Source organism: Giraffa tippelskirchi, chromosome 8 (genome assembly GCF_054371585.1).
Source record: "Giraffa tippelskirchi isolate mGirTip1 chromosome 8, T2T-mGirTip1v1.2.pri, whole genome shotgun sequence".
NCBI lineage: Eukaryota > Metazoa > Chordata > Mammalia > Artiodactyla > Giraffidae > Giraffa > Giraffa tippelskirchi.
Window position 1 is genome coordinate 145,347,143 of NC_137282.1, and position 17,532 is coordinate 145,364,674.

The 17,532-nt window shown below is 40.2% G+C and overlaps 1 non-coding gene across 1 annotated transcript; it reads right to left on the bottom strand.

Moving 5' to 3' along the window:
• Positions 1-11,004: 11,004 nt before the first annotated feature.
• Positions 11,005-11,086, bottom strand: TRNAL-AAG (transfer RNA leucine (anticodon AAG)). The gene has a single exon. It is a non-coding gene; the product is annotated as a tRNA-Leu (tRNA).
• Between the last annotated feature and the right edge of the window lie 6,446 nt (positions 11,087-17,532).

The window sequence follows — 17,532 nt, forward strand, 5'->3', positions numbered from 1 at the left end:
TTTGTCCAGTGCTATAAGGTGATATGATACAATTTTGTGTGTGTGGCTGTTTGTAACATAGCATTAGACATCAAATTAATTTTTAGTTCCATTGCCCCCAATTTCCTCCACACACAACAGATTCTACCACTGAAATAAGAGGATACAAGTATTTGATACAATATTAATAAAATATCTCAAAACAGTCTAGTTTAATTTTTCATGCTGAATCTGATATAAAAGACATATAAATCATCGATATTTTGAATGACTTGCTGTATAAACATTTTCAATGTAATTTGTGCATGCTAGTGAAAAATACATTTATGATTTCATATATATTAAAATAAAATTGAATGAATAAGGTTCTAAAACAGATCAATTGATGGTTACTACAGAAACTGATTTTGTAGGCATTTTATCTCAGAACAGTGGAGTTATACTCATTTTCAATGACAAACAAAACCACTCCCCTAAATAGTTGAGATTGGCAGAATACACTAAAATTCTCTCAAATGCCTCACTTTATTCTATGTATCCCTAACTAAATCAGACTTTGAGGCACTTAAATCCTTCATATTGTGTGATCTTTTAAGTCACCTATGCTCATGTCCTATGGTGTAGTATGTTTTCTATACATAAAACTATTTGACAGAATTAAGGAAGACATCAAGGATCTGCCACTATCCAAGCGTTTATTTGAAATAAAAGTAACACCAAAATGTTCCATTTTCCAATTGATCTATCAGTTAAATCAGAATTACATTAGGGTGTTGGTATGAGTGTGTGTGTGTGTGTGTGTGTGTTGTAAATGTGTTTTAAATATAGATTCCACAGTCTTGCCCCAGATAATCCTGAATTCTCCTGAGAAGACTCTTGTTAAGAAGTGCATCCAGGATTCCAGCTTACAGCTATCTGACTTCAAAGCATTTGCTCTCAACACACCTGTTCTTCAGGCTATAGGTCTGAACAATCATTAAAGGTTGTGAAATCAAGTTATCAAGTTTGTAGCACAAGGTCAAAATGTTTCCCTTTGAATGAACTAGAATAGAATACAAAATATCAGAGCCCAGTGCATGTAGTTTCAGCTGTCTACACAGCTTTTTTTTTTTTTTTTCCTGCACTTCGAGGCATGCAGGATTTTATCTTCCTGACCAAGGATCAAACCATCACCCCTGCAGGGGAAGCACACAGTCTTAACCACGGGACCACCAAGGAACTGCCATCTACACAGCTTTTTTGACCGTGTGCTGGGTGCCCCCATGTAAAATGTATTTCCTACAGTACAAGTTCACATGGTTGGATTTGAAGAAGTCTTCCTGAAGCAATTTCTTGAAACTTTATAGCCATTAAATATTCTATTATTGGCTTTTTAAAGTCTCTAAGAAACCCTGAGTCATAAAAAATGGGAGCAGTCTACACATATTTCTATTTTGATCGAGATAGTAACTGTGCTAAGAGGAACTTTGTGACTTGTAGAAAAGCTGAAAGGAAAGGGAGGCTTATACTTGGTTCCTTTACTCCAAAAATTCTGGGCTCTAATCAAGCGCTTGATTCTGGACTTTTCTACTTCAGTACGTTACCATGATTGCATTATTGAAGACAGGGTTTGGGGAAGAGGTGCTTTTTTTGGATACACAAATTTTCCCTTCTCCAGCTTCCTCATAGGAGTGTTGTTGTATGAGCACAGCCAAGATAACGCTGTGAAGACCACCTGTAAATCACTGTCTGATGGAGAAGACTCCCCTTTGTGGACTCTTAAGAGTCACACTATCTTGGCTTTTGGTACAGAGCTTTCCTGGAAAACTTTTCTTAAAATGGGCTATATATTATTTTATAAATTGTTATTCTTTTTATTTAATTCAGCAAATAAAACTGAAAGGGAGAGGGCATACCCAGGTTAGCAGCATTGTTTGGAACTGTAAAATATTGGAATGAGCATTAATATTCACATAAAAATGTGAATAAATTAGGATACATATGCACAGTTGGGTAATATGCACCTACAAAAATGAATAAGGACAATCTCCATGAGCTATTAAGGAATGAATTCCAGGATAGATGGTTAAGTGAAAAGTCAAATGCAAAGGAGTATCCATAGTATGCTTCCCTCTGTAAGGAAATGATGAAGACATAAGAAAATACATTTTTTTTGTTCATTTGTGCAAAAGATATACAGGAAGGATAAACCAAAAATGAAGGAGAATTGTTATCTCTGAGAGTGGGGATTAGAAGGGAATGGGAAAAAGGGAGGAATGGGAACAGAGTCATAGTGATGAAGAGGCAGTGACAGTTTTCTGAGTATGTCTTTTTGTATAACTCTGACTCTTACAACTATAGTAATATTTCATATACCAGCTAAACAATCACATTATTAAAAGTAATAGGAATGGGGGAACTCAGAATGGAATACAAGCACTAACAAATGAACCAAAATGTATTAAATTAATAACACTAAAGGGATTGGGAAGGATTAAAATTAAGTAACTGTAGAAAACAGAATCTTGATTGGATACTACAAGGATAAGACAAAAGTAGGTAGACATAAAGGTTGCAATGCAATAGTGTTAGCTCAGAGATAGGGATTAGCAGTTCTGAAACTACTATGCATCTACTAGAATTGAATAAAGAAGTAAGTACAATGTAGAAAGTGAGATCCAGTGCTCTCACTAGTGGAAAAAGAAGTATTTGGCTAAAATGAAACTTGTACTAGATTAAGATCAGAAGTATTTATACAAAGTTATATTTTAAAATACATCTACAGTTTTATAGATACAGAAACCTAGAAGAATGTGTATGTGCATGGGTTAACATACACATATACTTCCTTGCTCTGTCAGTGGAGAGGACCTAAAAGCAGTTATAGCCTAGTAGGAATTAGCACACTTAGCACACAATCTTTGATTTTTAAGCATCATTCTTCAATTAAAGAACCCAGGGGGCCCTGGAGAAGGGATTGTCTCCAAGACGAGTATGAAAAATACAGGGTGGACTAAGAATATTTTGTGGTGCCAGAAAATAGGAAGTTGCTTAAAATAATATGAAAATTTGTTGAAAAATGTTGCAAGCCAGTCTAATGCTGGTACAATTTGAGCAATAAAATACAAATGGATAATACTGGATTTTAACTCGCAGATAAAATATATATCCATAGGTAACACACATACATAAGGAAAACAGACAACTCTTCCTTGTTGCAGTTAAGTTAAAATCAAGAGGTGGAAGCTAAAGTTGAGTGAAATTTGAAGGAGAAATCAGGATTTGTATAGTCTCAAAGTATCTTCCCCAAGATGTCTCTCTAGTAAAAGAGAAAGGAAATAAATTTATAGTGGAGAAACCTAGATGCCACTTTAATTGAGTAAGGTAAACCTCACAAGTAGTAGACACATCAACATATGAACTCCTTGCATTGAGAAGGATACTTCATCATTTTTGTGCTATTTCCTGGCAAAATGTAGGATGAGAAAAGCAGACAAATTCGAACCAAGGAACATTTTAAGAAATAACTGATCAGGGCTTCCTTTGTGGTCAAGAGGCTGAGTCTACCTGCCATTGCAGGGGATATGGGTTCAATCCCTGATCCTGGAAGAACCCACAGGCCACTGGGCAACTAAGCTCATGCACCACAACTACTGAGCCCAAGCACCTATAGCCCGTGCTCAACAAGAGAAGCCACCACAATGAGAAGCCCACCTGCAACAATGAACACCCAATTCAGACAATACACAAAACAAAACAAAAACCAGGAAAACAAAATGATGATCATCAATACTCCAAAAATGTGACGCGCATAAACGGAAAGGACAGACTAAGGAATTATAGACTGGAAGAGACTAAGGACAAACATTAAGTAAATTCAATGTGAGATCCTAAATAAGACCCTAGAACAGAACAAGGACTTGGTGGGAAAATCTGTGGAATTTGAATATAGTCTAAAGTTTAGTTAGCAATATTGCACCAAGATCCATTTCCTATTCTCCAAAACTGTACAATGGTTATGTAAGACATTAACATTACGGGAAGCCAGTTGAGGGATATAAGGAAACTTTTTAAAAACTATTCTTGCAATTTTCTTGTAAATCTAAAATTAGTTCAAAATAGAAAGTTTCCTAAGAAAAGATTTCTGTATCTCACCATGTTATAACTCTTTTCATAGAAAGGAGAGATATACCTAAATGTGGCACAGATTTGCCAAAGGGGTGGAAACATAGATGGCTTTTATTCTTGTGTCCAAACTTTTAACAATTTTTCAAAGTTTCTATCAGACTTTACTATTAGCAAACAACATGCTTATTTAAAAAAAAAATAATGGGTGCTGAGTTTCCAGACATCTAGGTGTTCAGTTCAGTTATCTAGGTGTTATCTCTCCTCTTTTTTCTCTTTATCTGGACTTTCACTGAAATTATATACTTGTTTTTTTATTTATAGGTTTATCACTTATATATGTATTCATAAACAATATGATTTAGCTTGTCCTGATTTTGAAATGTATATATGCAAAGTCATATCTGGAGTATTTTGCTTTTTCCCCTAAGATTGTCCCTCTGTGTTATACTGATTCAGAGTTCTAGTTTGCTGATATGCACTGCCTTTTAATATTCCATTGTTACCTGTGCACCAATGTATTTATTTATCTAGTCTACCACTCATGGACATTCCTCTGGTTATACAATATAGCAGGTTTAATTTCTCAAAAATGGTCACGACAATTTCTCCTGACCCATATTCACTCCTCTATCGAATTCAATTCTGGTCCCCATGAATCTGAATGACCTTGTGACAGCTTACTCCAATAGAGTGTGGAGAAAGGGAAGCTGTGGGACTTTCACGGCCAGGCCTTAAAAAGCAGAGCATGGTCTGCCTTATTTGCTGGCACCCTCAGGCTTTGATCTCTGAACTATCCATCTCTGAATTTTAGTGATTATGAGACCCCCATGTAGTGTGAAAGCCAATCCACCTATGGAGATGACATTTGGATACCCTGGTTAGTCTCTGTAATCTTTGAACCATCCTAGTTTAAGGAGCAGCAATGTGGAGAAGGAATCTCCAGCTGTTTCCAGCTTCCAGTGGTCAAATCTTCTCAGCTGAAGTCCCAAATATCATGGTATAGAGAGAAGCCAGCTTCACTCTGCTCAATATGAAATCTTGATTTGAAGAATATATGGGCATGATAAAATGGTGGTTGTTTGAGGTCACTAAGTTTTCAGTGCTTTGTAACCTAAACAATAATGGTTTCAGTTCACTTTCAAAAGCTATTAGCTGGCCAGTTACTTATTTTTTTAGGAAATTTTTTTGACTATAACCTGCATTAAAAAACACATTTTTCATTATACAGTCACACTCACGTGGACTCATGCTTGCCCTAACTGAGCTTTTGAGGAAGTAATAGATATTCCTTTTAAATGAAATTTGCTCTGCTGTTTATTCTTCTCATCTATTCCCTCTCTTTTCTTCTCCATTTAAGTTCAGTAAAGATGATCACAACCAAAGAAGTTGATTTCATAAATAATAGGTCTCAGTCAGCAGATTAAAGGTGTAGTTTAAAAGGTGATCTTTAGCTCTTTATATCTTGTAGAATATGTATATATTTCAATGTCTTATATATATTTTACATTATACATAAACCCACACACATTTTACACTCTAAACTCAGAGTTAAATTGTTCTACACTGGCCTAAGGCTGAGTAAATCAATAAAACCAAAACAAAAAATATGGAAAGACTTAATCTAATAAATGCTTCTAAACTTAATTTGGATGTTGAAGCATATGGAAACTCCAGGAACCCATCATTGTTTCAAAATGAAATCCGGAGAGAGGTTAGTGACCCACCCCTGGACTGCCAGAAAGGGAACTCTCTGGTACCTGGAGGGGAAATGTCCTTGCAGAAGGTGCAGGCGGAGAGTAGTTTGGATTTGGGGATGGGATGGAGGATTTGTATCCTTTCTTGGCCCAGAAGAGGTTAAGAATATAAAACATAAGTGTCTACATATATACTCTTGAGTCAAAACACAGATCTCTTAATCTTGGCAAGCTCTTCTGTCTAGAAACTGGACCCTGTGAGAAAGAATGACTTCAAGTGATACTAACTACCTTGCCATTAACCTTAATATTGGACTGAAAATCACTTGCCTAATTAATCCCTTCATTATCTATTTTTCAAAGATGCTGCTGATGTTTTCAAAAGAGATGGTTCAATGAACAAGAACAGATTGCATTTAGGCTAGTGTATGTTTTCTCTGTTCTTTACTTTTCTGTCTTTATCTGTACTACTTCCTGTTATTTCCTCACCATCCTTTTACATTTCTCTCTCCAGTCTCCCTAACATCATGCACTTGCTGGCTTGTAAATGTAAGGTTTATCCATTTACAGAGGATTGTTAATTCATAACCAGCTGCAGTTTGGCATGACAATTAGACACACTCTTGTATAGTTATCTATAGATGCATAAAATGCTATCCCAGAATTTAATAGTTTAAAATAATAACAAGCATGTATTATCTCACACAATTTCCATGGGTTAGGAATTTAGGGGTGACTTAGCTGGTTGGTTTTGACGTGAGATCTCTGATAAGACTGGAGTCATATTTACTTTGGAAGAGTCACCTGAAAACTTGATTGAGAATGGGAGAGCCAATTCTTACATGGCTAGCAAGTCAGTGTTGGCTGTTGGCAAAAGGCCTCAGTTCCTGGGTACATGTACCTGTTTACTGAGCTGCTTGAGGGCTCAATCCATCACAGCTGGCTTCCACAAGAATGAGTGACCCAAGAGAGGGCAAAATTGAAGTCCTAGTATCTTTTATGACAGAACTTCAGAAATCAAATATTCTCTTAGTTCCATAGATCAGTCCTATTTAGTTTACTTGTATGCACAAGTGGCTGCATATCAGATGAGAATTTCCAGGGCCATGTTGGACTCTCTGGCTATCACTGTCCTGGAGATAAACAGCTTCATTTCAGACCCCAATTCTAGCACTTATTCAGTTTGCAACTTTAAGACATTTACTAAATTCTATTTCTCATGTTTAAAATCTGGATGAGGATAGTACAGTAGATTCCACTTTTACTCCCAATATCTTGCTGCCCTTTGGGGGAGGATTATACATCCTTACCCATTGATGTGGATTTATAATATGCTGCCCCCTGTGAGGAATACATCACCTCAACATCAGTCATCACCATGGGAGTTGCTTTGGCTGATAAAATGTGAGTAGAAGTGAGGTGGATCCACATACCAGCAGAATATTTACAAGCAGTGAGATCTCTTTATGTCATCTTCCTTAAGTCTGCCTCCCTCCATGAAGAAAATGTGGAGCAGAGCCACAGCTGGTCTATAAAAAAAATACAATGTGAACCTGAAATAACCCTTGCTGTTGTTATCCACCATGTTTTAGGGGTTGTTTGTTATCTAATCTAGCAGAAACTAACTGACACAACAATTATCTACTCAGTAGGAGTACGTTAAGATTTGATAAAGTGTTTTTGAAGTGTTTATAACACTGAGACATAGTAAACAACCCTATGTATTACCTTTTATCTATTAACCTATTACTATATTTATACAAACCTAAGTTCCCATGAACTGAGTTTGTAAGCCATGACATTAATTAGTTTATCAGAGGTGTATTTACTTTCTGGTCTGTGCTGTGTGCTATCCTTAGTCACTCAGTCGTGTCCAACTCTTTGCGACCCCATAGACTGTAGCCCACCAGGTTCTTCTATCCATGGGGATTCTTCAGGCAAGAATACTGAGTGGGTTGCCATGCCCTCCTTCAGGGGATCTTCCTAACCCTGGGATTGAACCCAGGTCTCTCGCATTGCAGGAAGATCCTTTACCATCTGAGCCACCACTTTATGGTCAGGAGACCAAAATACAGATAAGAGGATGCTTTTTGAGTATAGAGTTAGAGTAAGGGATATTTTCATCCAGCAGTAGTCAGTCAGTTCCACCACCCTGAGGACACTTGCGTACAGTGTTTTGTTTTGTGGAAAAGCAACACTGAACAAGTTGCCATTCTACAAACTCTTCTTTTTCTAGGGAATCACCAATCTTCTTTTTCTCACATTTGCTTTTATATGAATTTTCCAGACTTACAGTAATCATGATATTCCGGTATAATTTATGACAGTTACAATATCAATATAGTCAGTTACAGTTTAGAATATTGCAACATACTTATAAAGTTTACCATAGAGTAAATACAATGTGGTAGGCACTGTTCTAAGCACTTTACAAATGCTTAGTCACTTAATTCTTATGATAACTTTATGTGCTATTATTATCACCATTTTCCAGAAGACAAAACTGCATCCAAAGATATTAAGCAACTTGCCCAGGCACTTAAACTAAGAGACGTTACCTGTGCTGTCTCTCTTCTTGGTAAGATAATTCCATTGACTAATTTCACCATCCTTTATAAATTGTTTTTATACCACATACAGTGAAATTTTATTCTCATAGTTTAAAGCTTTATTTCTAAGCACTATTCTTTAGTGCTTTAGGTTTGGGGTTGGGTAGAAACATGAGAAATAGAATTAGTAAATTTCTTAAAGTTGCAAACCCGAGTATTCTTTAGGTTTGGGGTCGGGTAGAAAGAAAGGGGGATGCAGCCGGAAATGGGGAGCAATTTGTAGGACAACGTACTTAGTTTATGAAGTCATAGCATAATCCACAGTAGCTTTGAGAGAGTCAATTCCTAGGCAGGTTGATAAGAAGTCTGGGATCCCCGAGGAGGAGCAAGGGATCTGGGGCTCTTGAGGAGGAGTTAGGGGTCTGGAGTTCTCAAGGAGGAGAAAAGGACAAACTTTTTTCTTTAATCCCGGAGTTGCTGATTACCCAACAAAACAACTCAGTTTAAACTCTGTACTAAGGATTAAATAACAACAATGTATCCTGCTTGAGGACATGTTTCTCCTTGAGAACCTTCTGACTAATCCTGTTAAAATGTATATTATAGGAGTGGGTCTGGTGAAAGTGAAAGTGAAGTCACTCATTCCTGTCTGACTCTTTGCAACACTGTGGGCTGTAGCCTACCAGGCTCCTCCATCCATGGAATTTTCCAGGCAAGAGTACTGGAGTGAGTTGCCATTTCCTTCTCCAGGGGATTTTCCCGACCCAGGGATCCAACCCGGGTCTCTGGCATTGCAGGCAGACATTTTACCATCTGAGCCACCTGGGAAGCCCAATCTTTCTATTAGTTCTAATCCTGTCATCTTAAAATGTAAATTGTGGGAGTGTGTCTAGTAAGATCTTGACAACCTTGAGACTTTTTTGGTTTATTGTAATAATCAATTAAAAAAGTATGTAACTCCCTTGCTAAGACTAGTGGGGGGGGGGCACTCTCTGTCTCCCTTCTGATGTCTATGTCAGAAGCTTTCTCTGTCCCTTTTTATAATTTAATAAAACTGCTATACACAAGCTCTTGAGTGATCAAGCCTGATCCCTGGTCCCGAAGCTAAATCTTCGGAGGTCATGAATCCAACATCATTCACCATAAGCTATCAGCTTCCCCTTTAGTTTCCATCAATAACTCACCTCTTCTCTGATGTGGACAATTCAGGCTTTTAGATTTTTTTTCTTTTCTTCTCCTTTCACCCAATACTGGTCTCATATAAAGTGTCTCCATACACTTCTCAACCAAAATGTGGTTCCTAAACTTTCCCTATGGAGAAATTCTGGAGCCCTTAATATTCAGGGGTTTAAGAGACCACAGATGTCATAAAGTGTCTCCCTTTGTAAAACATGAATCTTGAGCCTACAGTGGTGAAGCTGCATCCTGAAAAAAACCCACCCTCCATACAGCCACCAGCGTGAGCGCTAGGGCAGATATTTTTGTTATTGTTCAGTTACTCAGTCGTGTTCAATTCTTTGCAACCCCATGGACTACAGCACATTAGGCCTCCTTGTCCACCATCTCCTGGAGTTTGCTCAAACTCATGTCCATTGTGTCAGTGATGTCATCCAACCATCTCGTCCTCTGTCGTCCCCTTCTCCTCCTGCCTTCTATCTTTCCCAGATAGATATCCCAGGGCAGATATCAGGTACTGCAAACATTTTAGAAAATGCTGCAAACACAGCTCTGTATACAAGTTGCTCAGGAAAGACCAATGTTTATCAGTTGGGTTCAGCCCCACTGTCTGTCATTCTGTTAGTACAGTCCAGTTAGAAAACTGTTCTAGGGGTTCACATAGGAGGACTCTAATAGCAGTGATTAGATAAACAGATCATGAAAGAGTTAAGAAACCAAAAGAAAGATGAGGAGTAATCAAAAATAGGCAGCAGCAAGAAGTTGCCACTTCTCCAAGGGCTAGAGGGACAAAGAGAAAAAGAGGTGCCACCATCATCCAGGGGTTGAGATGGACTCCTCAATGAAGCTGAAATGACACAGGCTGGTGAGATAGGAGCTGAGACCACCAGGAGATCATCTCTCTAGTGGGACTGTAGCCATACAGGATCAGTAGGCTGAATCCCAGGAAGGAGAAATTCCAGGGTTTTCCCAGGAAGCAAAGCAAGAAGGGGAGAAATATCATGGTCTCATCAACATGTTCTATCAGCGCCTCCCATTGGTCAAGTTTACTGGAAACCAGTGAGCAAGAAAGAAAGTGAAGTCACTCACTCATGTCCAAGTCTTTGTGACCCCATGGACTGGGACCTACCAGGCTCCTTGGTCCGTGGGATTTTCCAGGCACAAGTACTGGAGCGGGTTGCCATGTCTTTCTCCAAGGGACTTTCGGGACCCAGGGATTGAACCCAGGTCTTCCACATTGCAGATAGACGCTTTACCGTCTGAGCCACCAGGGAAACCAATAATATTGGCTTTGGGCTCTTCACCTATGGCCTTCATTGTGCTTGTGTGTGTTAGTCGCTCAGTCGTGTCCACTCTTTTTGACCCCATGGACTGTAGCCCACCAGGCTTCTCTATCTGTGGGAGTCTTCAGGCAAGAATAGTGGAGTGAATTGCCATTCCCTTCTCCAGAGGAACTTTGGTTCTTTACCGTTTGAGCTACAGGGAAGTCCTAAAAATATTGGCAGTGGTGGGATTTGAACCCACGCCCCCGAAGAGACTGGAGCCTTAATCCAGCGCCTTAGACCGCTCGGCCACACTACCACTTCTGCATGAGTAAGGGAGCCTGGGCAATGTAGTTTCCAGTGACATACAGCCGACTTGGAGGAAAAACAGGCAAATGATGGAAAACAACCAGAAATTCAAACCAGTATTTCTGCAAATCTGATGTCTGAGCAAGAGACACTGCATCTGCGCTCAACCACAGGTACACTTCCATTTTTGAACACCCTGGATCAAGAAGACAGCTTCACCTTCTTTTAATCAGGTGTGATACCCAGATCCCTTTGGAGGGTTCATACTCCTGGGTTATCCCCTGTTCTTGAGTGTGTGCTGATCTGGTGACTTGCTTCTGACAAATAGAATATGTCAAAAGCTATGATGTGTCATTTTTGAGATTGGTTTCCAAAGGGTTGTGGCTTCTACCTTGGGCTCCCACTTGTACTCTCTCACTTGCGCATTTCCTCAGAAGAAAGTCAGTTGCCAAGTAATGAGCTGCCCACATGTCAAGAAACAACCAACAAAGGACTTGAGGACTTCTAAAAGCCCTTGAGGAACTGGGTCCAGCCAACACCCATGTGCATGGGTTTGGAAGTGGATCAATACCACACTGAGCTTTGACATGACTGTAGGCCTGGCCACATCCTAAATGAGAGATGTGAGAGATCCAGAGAACTCAGCTTACCTGAGCTCACATCCTGAAGCTAAGTCTGGATGCAGCAATAGGTAACAGATAATCCAGATGAAACAGATGGGTGTCTTTTCAGGGGCTCCAAAGAGCTCCAGTACCATAGTCCTTTTCCGTATTGGTGCAGAAAAGAATTCAATGAGAGGCAAAGTGACAGATAAGAATTGATTTACTTGTGAGGCTGGTGGCCCAAGCGGGTGGGCAAGGGGGTGCTGTGCCCCAAAGACTTCCTGAGCTACAGTTTTATAATCAAAGGAAACGTGGGATGGCGAGGGAGGGAGAACTTCTTTGTCTTTCTTGAGTAGAAGTCACGTTTCCATCATCAGCTCCTGCTCCAGTTTGAGCAGGGTTTTTTGTTTTTTGTTTTTTTCTTTGTCCATACACGGTCAAACTTTGTCTAAAAATTATTGTTATTATTTTTTAATGTGTTCAGAGGGTATGTCCTAGGGATCATTACTGAGCTCACTGGGCAGGATGTGGGTCTCATGAGACCATTGTTTTATTGTTTGGGACATATCCCACGCTTCTGTTGCCTGGTTTTGTTCCTAAGCGAGCCTGTTTGGTTTTGTGGTTAAGCAACCCTGCCTTGCTGAGTAATCATTAACTTACAGGGGTCTCCTATATTTCCTCTACTTATAGTCCAATAGTGGGATCAACTATGTAATCATCTACTTTGTCCGTTTACTCTGCCCCTATCACAGGGATAAACCAAAGACATAAAAGGGGAAATAAAGGGAAGAGAAGGCATCATTTTTAGTGTCTGTTATGTACCAGGAGGATCCCCTGGAGTAGGAAATAGAAACTCGCTCCAGTATTCTTGCCTGGAAAATTCCATGGACAAAGAAGCCTGGCAGGTTATAGTCCATGGGATCACAAAGAGTCAAGCACAACTGAGTGACTGAGCTTGCATAGCACCAACATACGTACCAAGCCCATTGTTCCCACTTAATCTTCACTTCAGTCCTCTGAGTTGGGTGATCATTGGTTCTGTTTTCCAGACAAGGAAGCTGAAGATGAAAAGGGACAATAATTTGCTCAAGGTTGCACAGTGTTGAAAAGCAGAGACTTGATGGATAGCCAAATCACTGTTTTTATTCTCATTATCTCACACTGTTCCTGAACTGAAAACAACCAGTCTTCAAAGTTGCAGTCATTTCATTTGTGTTGAGTACAAATAAAAAGAGAAAATTGTTTAAAATAAAATGCCTTCTTGCTTTCTTAAAATTGTATCTCCCACTTCTTTCTTTTCCAGAATATCATAACTCATCTAAAAATTTTAAAAGGAAATTTTAAAATAAAATTTTAAAATTTTATTTAAATTTTAAATAAAAATGTTTATATTTCTGTGCCTTTCTGCACTTAAAGATGGAAGTGTGCCTATGGTTGAGTGTAGATATGAAGTCTCATGTACAGGCATCAGATTTGCAGAAATATTTGTTTGAATTTCTTCCTGTCTCTGTCATTCACCTGTTTAACCTCTGAAGCTGCCGTATGTCACTAGAAACTACATTTCCCAGGTTCCATTGCTCTTTGAGCTTCCAGTAATGTGACCAATGGGAGATATTAAATGTTGGTGAGACAAGGGCATTTTTTAGTTAAAGACCAAAGAACAATATAAAATTGGAGTAATAAGGAACCAAATGAAATCAGAGCCTTCAAAAGGACAGACAGTTTTTAGCTCTTTGGGCTGCTAGAGCACTGGTTTCATTGCGTAATTAGATAATTATTGTTATGACAATAGCAGGAAACAACAACGACCTCTTTTTGAGAGTTGTCTTTGTGTTGGGCACTCTTCTGAGATCTTTACCTATATTCTCTCACTTGCCTTCCCAGTAACACCATGAAGCTGATTCAGCTCTGTGTGTCTTATTCTCATTGGCACACCTCCCCCATCTGTCTGTTTTATCAGATACATGTACTGAGCAAGTTAGGTAATCTGTGATGAAATAAAGTTAGTGCCTTATTTTATTTATAGAGTGAGCATTATAATCTAGTGAAACGAGGTAGAAACCACATTCCATCCAATCCAACTCTAGTTTAGATAGCTAGCGGTAAATTTGGATAACAATGAATATTTGTCTGATTCTGAGGCATAGCTTCTGTGTCACAGGTGTGATCTAAGCAGCCTGGTTCCTACTGCTGGAGCCGGAGGACCGCTCTGTGACAACAAAACAGATGCCACCTCTGGAAACCTCAGCTGAGCTTGTATTTCCCTTCGTGACTGGGTCCCACTGGAGCATTCGTGGAGAGCGGCGGTGGGAGAGTCTCTACGTATTTCAGCACAGACCACCTAGTGTGAAAACAAGGTACTTTAAAAAAGTGCTCCTTAAAAAGTAGTTAATGCTAGAGAGGGAGGAAAGAGACAGGGAAAAGATCAAACAAAAGAAAGGATGGGGGGCAATACAAAGGGTTAAATAAAAAGTTTCAGAAAGAGCTGATGGTTTGTAGTTTTCGAGGAGAGCGTTTGGGAAGATGAGACTCAAGTGGTTAGCAGAGTGATTAAAAAATGCAACCTCAGCCGTTAATGTAAGCTGTGCAGATACACTCCTTTCCACTGAGCCCCACCCCTAGCGATCATTAACTCCTCCTATCAGGTCTTCCTACTTCTGGTCGGCAGGCACAGTGTGGCTTGTGTCTGCTGGAACTCTGGGCAGAAGTCAGCGGATGCATGGTGCCTGCTTCCCTGCAGCTCTGAGTCATGTGCCAGGGAAGGGAACAGCCTGATGCACAGAGGGGCTGTGCTCCAGAAGGGGCCCCAGTGTCTGTGCTGTTCCTGTTCATAGAGGGAGCATGAGAACAGACTTGCATGAGGAGAAGAAACATTTTCTGTGTGGGTGTCAGCTGAGAACACCAGCCTCCTAGCACCTGGGAACATTGGCTGATTCTCCCACGGGGAGAGAAGCAGCCATTGTTCCTAGTTCATTGCCAGGCAACCAGAGGCAGCCCCTGGGGTCACTGGTTAAACAGCCCTGCTTATGTTCTGGTAGTGCCTTTGCTCATGGTATTCCTAGTCAGGCTGTACTGACAGTCCACTCTCCCAGCATCACCATCTGCCGGAAGATGGTTGCCCTCCCAGCAGGCATCTCTCCCATCTGGGAGTAGGAGGAAATTTAAGGAGGGTCTTACTGAGAAGGTGACATTTGAGCAAAAGCCTGAAGGAAGTGAGGGGTGAGGTGAGTGAAGTTGGGTGAAAAGAGTTTTCCAGGCTTTCTCATAAAACTTGGAAAGTCGATATACAAAGTCAACAGATGGGAAACAATGCAGGAATATCCATGGTAGGTGTGGATCATATGACTGCAGGAATTAAATCAGCCTGGGGACATGGGGCTCATTTGGGAGGTGACACAGAACTCTGTGGGCTTCCCAGGTGGCTCAGTGGTAAAGAATTCACTTGCTGATGCAGGAGATGTGGGTTCGATCCCTGGATTGGGAAGATCACCTGGAGAAGGAAATGTTAACCCACTCCAGTGTTCTTACCTGGAAAACCCCGTGGACAGAGGAGCCTGGCAGGTTGCACATGACTTAGTGACTAAACAACAGCAACAACAAACAGAACCCTTTTAGGTAGGAAAACAGAACAGCAGTGTGAGCCAACGTGTGTGGATGAGACAGAGACATAGACAAAGAGAGGGATGAGAAGTATGAAAGTACACTTACGGGGTAGAAATGAAGGATGTTTAAGGCAGTGACGTGCTGGTAAGTGTATAACAACTGGTGCTCCAGGAAAACTCCCCAAATCTTTATTTGTAGTATTTGCTAATTATTGTCATATAAATACTCCCACTATGGCCAATTCCAGGTTACCAAGGTTACACTGAACACAGAATAGAAAGCAAGGAAAGTTCAAAATGATGTGTAGATTTTCCACTGGAGGCCTGAGAGTTGAAGATGTTGAGGGCAGTGTGTGGATGTCTACAAACCACGGATATGTTTTGTGGCTGCACAGAGACCAAAGGCCCCAATCTCTAAATTCACAGCCTGATGAACTGAATTAAGGGAAAATCGAAGTTTCCTTTTGTGCTCTCCCCTTCATTTATTCTTTCCTTTCACAGAGCCAGTGTGTCTAGGGCCCGTTTTTCCTGAATGGATTTCCACATGATCTTTTCTCTGCCAAAGTTGCTCAGGTACCCATAAGGGGTGACTCTCCATATCCAGGGAGTCAAGTTGAGCCAAAAAATGGAGCAGGCAGTTTGAAGCATCCCTATCTTGCAAAGGTGGCTCAGCTGAGTTTGAAATGCCCACCCAATCCACTGGGGCTGCTTCTGCACCTGAAATAGACCTGGTGGGAGATGAGAAGGTGCCTGTACTATCATTTCAAAACCATGTCTGCCAGGTCCAATCCTCTGGAAGCTTCCTCCCACCATGGGACCACGGGGAGTGGCTGCCAGAAGCAAGTAGCACTCTGGTTTATCACAACCGCAGTCACTTTAGTCTCTGCAAGTGGAAGCCAGCATATGCAGACTTGGAAATGCTGACATCCTCTCTGACTTCCCACCCTGTGAATAGATCAACAGGTGAAGGTGGCAGATTGTTTCTATACGTACCTCTATCTTTACATAAATTTTCACATGTTTATATGAAGTTTTACAAGGAACAAAGTGATTTCTCATGTCCTCTCCATTTGATTGGCTTTTCAAAACCCAATCTGGGCTGGGAGGTGCTATTATCCCATTTTACAGATGAAAAGCCTGATTTTTCAGGGATGGCAGATGACACTCCCCACCCCCACCCCCCCACCCCCCCGTCAGACACTTGAGAAACGGCAGAGCTGGAATACAGACCCAGATATTTTTTCTTCCAGACTCCCATTTCTTTTCAGAATATCTCACTGCAGGTCTGTGTTATGTGTACATACATGTGGTTATGTATGTGTGCACAGACATACCACTTTGTACAGGCATATTATATAGGGATTTTTTAAAGATGAAGCTGGGTGGCCTTCTATTAATCCAGCCTTATGAATTCATCAGCTATTTCTTAAGTGACTAGAACGTGCTAGGCAATGTCGGACTACAGTTAGCAATACAGCATGGACCATCCAGGCCTCCAGCCCCAAATGCACAGACTTTAGAGTAGCAGAGATATGGTTAAAACCAAACCTTGACTGCAAAGGAAAGAGCAGAAGGGGCAAAGGAGAAGGCAGATTGGGAAGGTGTGCCTTCTAACTCCTGTGTAAAGAAATGGCCATTGAACCAGGTAGTTAATGAAACTTCTTCCCTCTTGGTATCGTATTTCATTTCTTCATGCCAGGCTGGAATTTGGGGAGCCTGTTCCTATTCCAATATTTTATATACTGCTCTCACAAAATAAGTGGTGTTGAAAAATTAAATAATTTTGTTTGTGCTGTTCTTTAGAGTTCCAAACAATTATTTTTCATTCTCATAGTTACTTAAGGTATATATTACCTTCATTTTACAGATGAAGAAACTGGGGTTCAAAATGAACTTGACTAAGGCACAGGTTTTAAAGATAAGAACTTTAAGTCCAACCCAAGAATGACTTGAATTTCTGTTCGCTTTCCACCATCCCAGCAGAATATTAGAACAATTTACATTTTGCTGGAAAGCAGGGTTTGTTATCCCAGTACTGTTTTGTGTGCCTGCCTACAGAGGACAGGTTGCATAAACGGTGAGGCATCCCCATAGTACAAAAACATTAGACAATGTACAGTGCCCTCTGTGTTCACATCTGGAAAGTTTTCCAAGATATATTGTTAGAGAAAAGAGCGACTATAAACAGTCACCTATGTTTTAAGAATGAAAGTTGGAGATAGGGGGAAATAAAAAACACATTCACTCTTGAT